Raw genomic sequence first — 9799 nt, 5'->3', positions numbered from 1 at the left:
GACCATTCCGATAGTTTCGTATCGTGAATTGGGACTTGGTCAATATGCCCGAAAGCGAATTTGGAGGTCCCTAGATCAAATTATCACCATTTAACGGAATCTAGAAATCTAAGGTTAAAGATTTCTTAGGTTTGACTGGAGAGTTGACTTTTTGATATCGGGGTCGGAATCTAGTTCTAAAAATTTTCATAGCTTTGTTATGTCATTTATGACTTGTGTGCAAAATTTGAAGTCAATCGGACTTGATTTGATAGGTTTTTGCATCGAATATAGAAGTTGGACGTTCTTAGTTATATTAGGCTTGAATGGGGATTTGATTCACGGTTTTAGCATTATTTGGTGCGATTTGAGGTTTCGTCTAAGTACGTATCATATTTTAGGACTTGTTGGTGTATTTTGTTGAAGTCCCGAGGACCTCGGATGGATTTCGGAAGGTCAACGGGTAGAAAAAAGCTGCTGAAATTCTCTTTGGGAAGCTGCTGTCTTTTTTTTACAGCATCATGTACAGTACCCCATGAACAATACCGTGTACAGTACCCCGTGAACAGTACACCATGAACAGTACCCCATGAACAGTACCATGTACAATACCCCGTGAACAGTCGTGAACACTGTAAACGCATGAACAGTACCCGGAATTTTTCTGGACAGAACATTAAGTTCTGAAGTCCCATTTTCCATTTTTAGCGAATTGGAGCTCGAGAAGAGGCAATTTTCGGGAGATTTTCAGAGAAAACAACAGGGTAAGTGTTCTTAACTTAATTTTGGTTAGATTACCCGAATCTATTACTAGTTTTCGCATTTAATTGGTGATTTTAATTGGGAAATCTTGAAAACCCTCTTGGTTTAATTTGAAGATTTGAGGGTCGAGTTGATGTCGGATTTTAGTAAAATTGGTATGGTTGGACTCGTGGTTGGATGAGGTTTCATATTCCGTAATTTTTGTCGGGTTCCGAGATGTGGGCCCCACGGGCGAATTTTTAGTGCAATTTCGAATTTTTAATGGAAAATGTAGAATTTCATATAGAATTAATTCCTATAATTTTTATTGACTGAATCGAATTGTTTATGACTAGATTTGGGAATTTCGGGCACGAATTCGCGAGGCAAAGGCTTGTTGGAATTTTGAATTGATTGCAAAGCGAGGTAAGTGTTTGGTCTAACCTTAGCTTGAGGGATTAGGAGTTGTGTCTTATTTGCTACATGTTAATTGTGGAGTACGACGTATAGGCATGGTGATGAGTATCTATACGTTGGTGTCAAGCGTGCCCGTGAGTCTTATATTATAATTGTTATGACTCTGTTGTGGTTTATTGCGCTTCATATGTTATTATTATTATTGTTCCCTTGCCGGGATGTTTGTTTGATATTATTGATCCCTTGCCGGGATGTTTGTTTGATATTATTGTCTCCCTTGCCGGGATGTTATTGTTTTGATGTTGTTTCCCTTGCCTTTTATTTGATTGTTGTACTATTTTTCTTTTACCGGGATTTTATTGTGATTTCATTTATTTTCTTGCCCTTATTTCTTGTGATTGTTGTTTGGGTGAGGAAGAGTGTTAAAGCACGAAGGGTGATGCCATGTATGATTTTGTGAGGGAGAGTGTAAAGCACGAAGGTTGATGTCGTGCCGCACGATGTACAATTCCGCGCCGATTATATTGATTTTATGGTGAGGAAGAGTGTAAAGCACGAAGGGCGATGTCGTGTAGTTTATATTGATTCTTATGGTGAGGACGAGAGTAAAAGCACGAAGGGTGATGTCGTGCACTTGTCCTTGATTTTTCCTGATTCTAATTGAGTTTTGTTGTCCTGTACGTTTATTTACTGATTTTCCGTTATTACTTGATTTTATTTCGATGTTATAGATTCCCTTACCCTATTTGCCTTGTGTTTGTTGCTTGGGTGAGGAAGAGTGTAAAGCACGAAGGGTGATGCAGTGTATTGTTTTGGTGAGAGAGTGTTAAAGCACGAAGGGTGATGTCGTGTATTGTTTTGGTGAGAGAGTGTGAAAGCACGAAGGGTGATGGCGTGCACTTTCTGTTTGCTGTGTTTACTTGTTATTAACAATTCAAGTGTATTAACTGTTTAGATCCCTTTACTGTTGTGATCCTTTGTGTTGGAATCCATAGTGTTTACAATACCTCGCCTTATTTTTTTAATATGTTCAATACTTCAAATTTCAAGAATTATTACATTTTTAACTCAATTGATTTCTCAACTAAAGTTTCCTTAAACCGTTTGAGGTTGTACTTTACTTAAAAAGGAATTTCTACTATGTTTTAATTTATTAATTTCTCGTATTAAAGGTAATGATTCCTTCGATATTGTACTTTCATTGAAAATGGTATTTTCTTTATCAAATGATTTCAAAAAAAAAATTCATCTTTTCTTGTTGATTTCCTAATTGGGTTGGAAGTTGTACTCTATTTTATGTTAAGTGAATGAGGCTCCTTGAACACTCTTAATTGTATTGGGTTATGGAACCTATGAGCTGAGTAACATGAGAATATTGTTGTGCAATGTGAGACAGAAATATGTGGGCACAAGGTGCCGAAAAAAATATTATGGTTTTATTTATTGGCACGTGAGTTGTCCGTGCGGTTGTGACATAAATATGGGCACGAGGTGCCGTAAAAATATGAAAGTGGGCTGAGACCTATATTATTTATGATTATGAAATGAGGTGTCACAAGGTGACCTTTACTCGAAAGAATTATATTCGAAAGATGCTTATCTGAAAGATATTTATTTGAAGGAAGTATATTCGAAATATATTTATTGAAAAGCATATTATCTTAGAGATTATTACTTGAAGGATTTATAGGCGAAAGATTTATATTTGAAGGACTTGATTAATTGATTGCACTTGTATTTATTACTTGTTGAGAAACATTTATGGGGTTCTTGTTGCCTGCTATTTATATCACTGGTTGATCATTGTTGCCATCATTGTTATCTGCTTCCTATTATTTTTGTACGCTATTTGCACGGGTTTATTTGGTAGTTTGGACCTAGCCTCGTCACTACTTCGCCGAGGTTAGGCTAGGCACTTACCAGCACATGGGATCGGTTGTGCTGATACTACACTTCTGTACATTTTTGTGTACAGACCCAGGTATTTGATCGATAGTAGCTACTCGTTGCGGTGGAGACTCAAGGTAAACCTGCTGCAGCGTTCGCAGTCCTTAGAGTCACTTTCAATTGTACTTATTTCCATTTGTTCCCTTTGTTTCGGAACAGTGATGTATTTATTTTGTATAACTACTCTTAGAAAGGCTTGTGACTTGTACCACCGGTTTTGGGAATTATAAATTGTTAAGAGTTATTGAATTTAAAGTTGGCAAATATCAATGTTATTTCAGTTAATGTTAGGCTTACCTAGTTTAGGGACTAGGTGCCATCACGACTCCTTCGGAGGGATTTTTGGGTCGTGACACCATTGGATGGCATTCTTAGAAATTTCATTCAACAATTGCAATGCTTCCTCTGTTGTTTTTCCCATTACTGAACCTCCTGCAGCTGCATCTATCACATTTCTAGAAGAGGATTTTAGCCCGTGATAAAAAAAATATACAATTGCATATGTTCAGGAATATCGTGGTGTGGACATTTTCTTAACATTGCTTTTAACCTTTCCCAAGCTTGATAAACTGACTCTGTGTCAGTCTGCAAGAAATTAGATATGTCTTGTCTTAACTTTGTGGTTTTAGCAGGGGAAAAATATTTGTTTAAAAATTTCTGAGTCATTTGATCCCATGTGGTAATGGAACCTTGTGGCAAACTTCGCAACCAAGTCTTGGCATCTCCTTTTAAAGAGAAAGGAAATAGCCTTAACTTGATAGCTTCAGGAGGTACTCCATTATACTTAGCTGTTTCAACAAGTTCCAAAAAGTCAATTAAATGACTATGTGGATCTTCACTTGCGTATCCAGTGAAGATGCAAGACTGTTGAATTGTTTGAATTAGGCCAGTCCTGATTTCAAAGTTGTTGGCTGCCACTGGAGGTTTTCTGACACTAGATTCACAGTTGAAGCGGTCAGGTCTAGCATAATCCCTTAGGATTCTGTTTGCTGGCCTTGGCGCCACTTCATCAAATTGGTCCTCTATTTGTACTGGTGGTGGTACTTCGCGTGGGTTGATATTTTCTACTTCCTGATTTTTCATACCTTCACAAGCTATGCTTTGGAAAGATAATGCTTGTCCTTTCCTGTGCAATCGAAGAAATCTTTCAATTTTAGGATCGTAATTGACCAACTCTTTTATAGAAGAGCGGGTTATAAACTACTCAAAATTCTAAAAAAAAAACTGAACTTAACTCCTAAAGTGGTAGTAGTAGTAGTACTTAGAAGAAAATAATTAAAAGAAAGTGATGAATAACAAGGACAACAAAGATGACAAAGATAATAAGCAATCAAATAAAAATTGTAGTATGATAATGTTGTTGTTGTTGTTGTTATAATTATTATTAATAGTAGTAGTAGTAGTAGTATATGATAATAGTAATTATATTAGTACTAATTAGCAATAGATGTTATGAAAAAAATGGTAAACAAAATCAGTTAGTAGTAACAGTAACTAACGATGAAAAATAATAATATAATACAATATAGAATATAGTTACAAGTAGTACTAGTATTAATAATAGTGACTGCTATGCTATAATGATGATAAGAAGGATAAATGATAACAACACTTGTATAAGATACGTACTTGTAATAGTAAAAGTAATAGTAGTACTATTTAGTACACATTGATAGCAAAGATAATAATACTAATAGTAAGTTTTCAAATTAGTAACAGAATATTTAGTCTGAAGTAGACTTGTGCCAATCCCCGGCAACGGCGCCAAAAATTTGACGAGGCCAATGCGTATAAGATTTTGCTACTCGTACTTTGTCAAATTCTAGTATAGTTTATGATATCATCCCACAGAGATTGGAGAATCTAGCTACAAACTTATAATATTCTTACTACTATTTGAGAGAATCAGATTGATGGAGTTTTGTTTGTTGAAAATTTAAATTGCTTAAGTTGAAACAAAATAACTTTCGAAAGATTTATATTTAAAAAGAGTTGGGAATCATTGAATTCACTCGATAGCGTGATAATAATAAAATCTTAGCTTCTACATGTATTTCTCTTAGGAATAACTGTTTATTGCTAATACAATTATATTTTGCTCACTAAAAAATAATCAATTAATAACACTCCGCGAGGTTATGTAAATCAATTGATATATGACTCGTGACGATTAAACTGAAATAATTTTCTTGCCTGAATTGTGCTAAAAGATAGCAAAAACCTCTTGCGATTAATTTTTACTAAAAATCAATAATCTTGCCAACTACAACTCCTCCGTGAGAATTAGAATGGAAGTAAGCAAGATTACAGACTTGGAATGATAGCTTAAAAAGAATTACTCTCACTCTATTATTTTATCCAATAGTTATCGTATATTAATTTTTCTTCGTGAGAATTACAAAATTGACATACAACTAACTTTGGAGAATAAATAGATGAAGTGATAATAATTAAGTAAAACTAATATTCCAGCACAATATAGAAATATAATTAGAAAGTTTCAGGTCAAGCATGTAGTAAAATTGAGATTAATATTATAACGTTATTTCAACACAAACACTCTTAATATTATAACACTATTTCAATATCAACTCTTTTAGAAAATTCAAAGACTACAAGATAAAATGAAATAGATAAAGAGAGAAGTAAAAACCAAAGCTAGAGAAAAGTTTGATAATTAGGCACGTATGATCTCTCTCCCCTTTCAACACAAACATCCTATTTATAGAAATCAAATCTCATAAGGTGCCACGATGCCTCGTGGTTTTTTTGCCATGATCGTCGTGCTTCTATTGCCATGATGCCTCGTGCTTCTCTTTTTATTCCTTTATTTGCTTTATCATGATATTTTTATTTCCTGCAAAATACTATTAGAAAATACAGATAATTGACATATTATATATATATTATTTAAAATAATTTATTTTTAAGTATATAATATATGAATATTTTATAGTCATCACCTTTCTTCATCTCTCGCTCTCATTCTACTTGTCTTCTAAGTACTCCTATAATGGCAATTGAACAATCACTTCCTTCTCCCACCGATAACACCACTCCCACTTTCTTATCATCATTGAAATCATCTCCAAAGCTTCACTATTTCACTCCTTCTACTACTTTACCCACTCCTAGCGCCTCCTCCTTTCCTACAGTTTTCCCTTTTTTGATGAAGAGTGTAAAGCACGAAGGGTGATGTCGTGTATGTTTTCTTTGAGAGTGTTAATGCACGAAGGGTGATGTCGTGTCGATAATGTGAGGTAAAAGCACGAAGGGTGATGCCGTGCCGCACGATGTACAATTCTGTGCCATGATATGAGTGATAAAGCACGAAGGATCATTCCGTGCCATGATTATGTAAGGTAAAAGCACAAAGGGTGATGTCGTGCCGATTTTATTGATTTTATGGTGAAGACGAGAGTAAAAGCACGAAGGGTGATGCCGTGCACTTGTCTTTTATTTCTGATTCTTGTTGATAATTGAACTTTGGTGTTCCTTATCTGTTGTTCTTCTGTTATTACTTGATGTTCCCCGCATCATGCTTCCCCTTTCTATTCTTAACTGTACATTTCTGCCTTTATTTTCCGCTATACATGATTTAACTGCACAAGTTTATTTGATAGTCTGGTCCTAGCCTCGTCACTACTTCACCGAGGTTAGGCTAGGCACTTACCAGCACATGAGGTTGGTTGTGCTGATACTACACTCTGCACTGTGTGCAGATCCCGGTGCTGCAGCTTTTGGATTGCAGTGAGGAGGTTGCCTTCAGTCTATTCATGCAACCTGAGGTAGTCCTGCAGACGTCCGCAGGCCTTGGCGTCTCCTTCTATCATGTCCTTTCTGTTTTTACTTATTCAGAGACAGATTTTTGTATTTCTATTTTGACTTTATTTGTAGTATTCATAGATGGTCTGTGACATTGTGACACCAAATTCTGGGTAGAGTTGTACTGAGACTTCCGCAGTTTGTATTAATCTAAATTATCAAATTTCATCTTCTGCACTGTTTTTGTTATTATTACTTCCGCTGTTTTTGTTATGTTGTTTTGAAATTGTTAAGGGATTAAAAATGAAAATGGTTAAACAATTGAACTAATTGGCTTGCCTAGCTTTCACTAGTAGGTGTCATCACAACTTTTGAGGGTGGAGAATCCGGGTCGTGACAAAATTGAATAAGGACTGACCGGTAGTGACGAAGATGGTGGATGATGTGGTGAATTTTCTTTGTATTTTCATTATAATTGAGGACAGGCTCCCATAGCAGGTGTTTATTATGTAGATTTTTATCGAATAGATGTGTTAAAGATGAAACAAAAACAAGAAAGGGATCTATTGTAAAATTTGATGCAAACACATGTGTCAATTTAGGAATTCACCAATTCGAAATGAAATTATTAAATTTTTTCTTATAAAATCAATTAAAATTTTACCTTATATATATTCTTACCTTATTTGAATTATGTAACATAATTATAATTACTTTATTGTTACTTTTACTAATATTTTGTACCATGAGATATAGTTAGCATAAAGAGTATACACAAATTTTAAAAATATATTTCAAGGTCCTAAATATTAGTTGAAGTAACATGAAAGTAATTACAGTTGTATTACATAATTCAAATAAGAAAAAGATTTATATAAAATAAACCTTAATTGATTGTAAAGTTCTAAATATTAGGGACATGTAATATGAAATAGTTATAACATGATTTGGTTTCATACTGGATGAAAAGTGTAAGAAAAATTGTCCTAAATAGTTATATGACAATTTTGTCCAATAAAAAATCTATTAAAGTGTAAAAAAATCGATCAACATTTCACATAGGGGCATCGTGCTTTTATATGTAAATGATATATTTTAGGTGTTAGAGTACACGCAAACATTTTAGTAAGTCGCTTGACGCACAAGCCAAAAAAAAATGCAATGTACAAAATTGTCCTTTTAAATGAGTGTTGGTGAGAATTTCTCATGTTTTTGTTTTTTCTCCTCCTAAAGAAATGAACTTTTATGTCAAGTGGATCCCAACAAGTCATGTCGTTAAGGGTAAAATAGGGATATAATATAAAATAATTCGCAAAAGATACATGCTATTCTTTTTCATAAAATAGGACAAAGGGAGTTTAGTTTGTTGAACTGAAGTATAACTCTTATTAATGTGCGTGTGTGTTGTTATTTGTAAAGGGAGTCTCGTAGAAACTGTTGAAGCATGTGACTATCTCATTAAGAAATTTAAGCTGACAGAGAGTGTACACTTTTATTTTCTTAATTATGTCTTAACATGTCTCTTTATGTATGGGCCCGATTCTTTTTTATGGGCCAAACATGTGAAAATTCTTCTTAATATTGGATGGCGTGGCAATGAGATCGAGTCCAAGTCCTTTGCATGTTGTGGTACCATGATAATATAATGGACCTTGGTCCTAACTCAACCTTAAAAATTAGCTCATAAGGTGATGATGGCTCAAGATCATATGAGGAGACTAAATCTCGTGAGAAATCGGTGTGGGACAAACTAAACACCTGCGGCACGCCCAGACCTGCTAATTGGAGCATGAACAACATAATATGGGAAGCCCACATCAGGTGAACAAGAAGTGGTATAAGTCTAGTTTTGATAACTAGATTTAAGTGTGTGACTATCTTACCTAAAAGTTTAATCCGTTAGAGAGAGCATATTTTCTTCTTTCGTAATCATGTCTTAGTAGAGACTACTACTGCTATATATACACTCCTATGCGCAAAATTATTTCAGCCTTTTGTGACTGATCTGAACATGAAATTAGAAGCAACGAGGTACTCCAATATTTTAGAACAGAACAAAAATTGGTCAAAGAATACTACTTTTGCCATCATTTATCGAACGATTGGAGATATAGAGTAGTAAAGTTAGAGTACTAGTTTAAACGAACATAAGAGGATGATCACTAATTTTTGCTGTTTACTTTTATGTATAACTCAAATAAACTTTTTGGTTCCGTAAAATAGAACCCGAATGTGATTATGTGATTGGACAGAGAATGAAAGCTCTCTCCAAATGAAGAAAGAGTATATTAATAAAAAAATGTAGTGGTTGGATCTATTTTGCCGACATAATCAACAATTATCATTTTAGGAACTTATACTTTTCGTAAACTTGTATTTTATTAGTCAAACATAATTTTTAATATAATGTTATGTGACTTTTAAAAAAAATTTACTAGTTTAGACGGGGTACACGTACGCGCATTCGCCTACCCAAGGACTAGCCAGAAGTATATGAGCTTCTTCCTATATATGTTGTACTTAAACGTTGTTTATTGAAAAGTTCTTTGTATTCTAGCTTTATTTGTACGTTATGATGTATGGATGCAGATTGCAGGGCAAAACATAAGGAAATTAGTAAAAGATGGTTTCATTATTAGGAAACCAACCTAGATCCACTCTCGATCTCGTGCTCGCAGTTATATGGTTTGTTTCGTCAATTTTTATATAATGTTTAGCATTTTCTAGCTCATCTTTGAGTAAAACCTCTGTGCAGTCACAAACTAAATTGCTTTGAAGGTTTTAATCACTTTTGCATGTACCCTTTGTTGGAAAAAATTAGATGATTATGGAGAACAAAAGTTTAGCTTGAGCCGTGTCAAGGACATTGTCCTTAAGGATATTTTGCCTACACCGTAATAAATAAAATTAGACGTATCCCCCAGGATTCAACAAGCTCTTCTAGTATTAA

The 9799-nt window shown here is 34.4% G+C and overlaps 1 non-coding gene across 1 annotated transcript; it reads left to right on the top strand.

Annotated features, from left to right (window-relative positions):
* The first annotated feature begins 3595 nt into the window (after positions 1 to 3595).
* LOC142162474 (small nucleolar RNA R71) lies at positions 3596 to 3702 on the top strand. Its single transcript, XR_012693737.1, has one exon. It is a non-coding gene; the product is annotated as a small nucleolar RNA R71 (small nucleolar RNA).
* The last annotated feature ends 6097 nt before the right edge of the window (positions 3703 to 9799 follow it).

Source organism: Nicotiana tabacum, chromosome 7 (assembly GCF_000715075.1).
Source record: "Nicotiana tabacum cultivar K326 chromosome 7, ASM71507v2, whole genome shotgun sequence".
Lineage (NCBI taxonomy): Eukaryota > Viridiplantae > Streptophyta > Magnoliopsida > Solanales > Solanaceae > Nicotiana > Nicotiana tabacum.
Note: the sequence above shows the minus strand (reverse complement) of the source record. Positions and strands in the feature narration are given on the sequence as shown.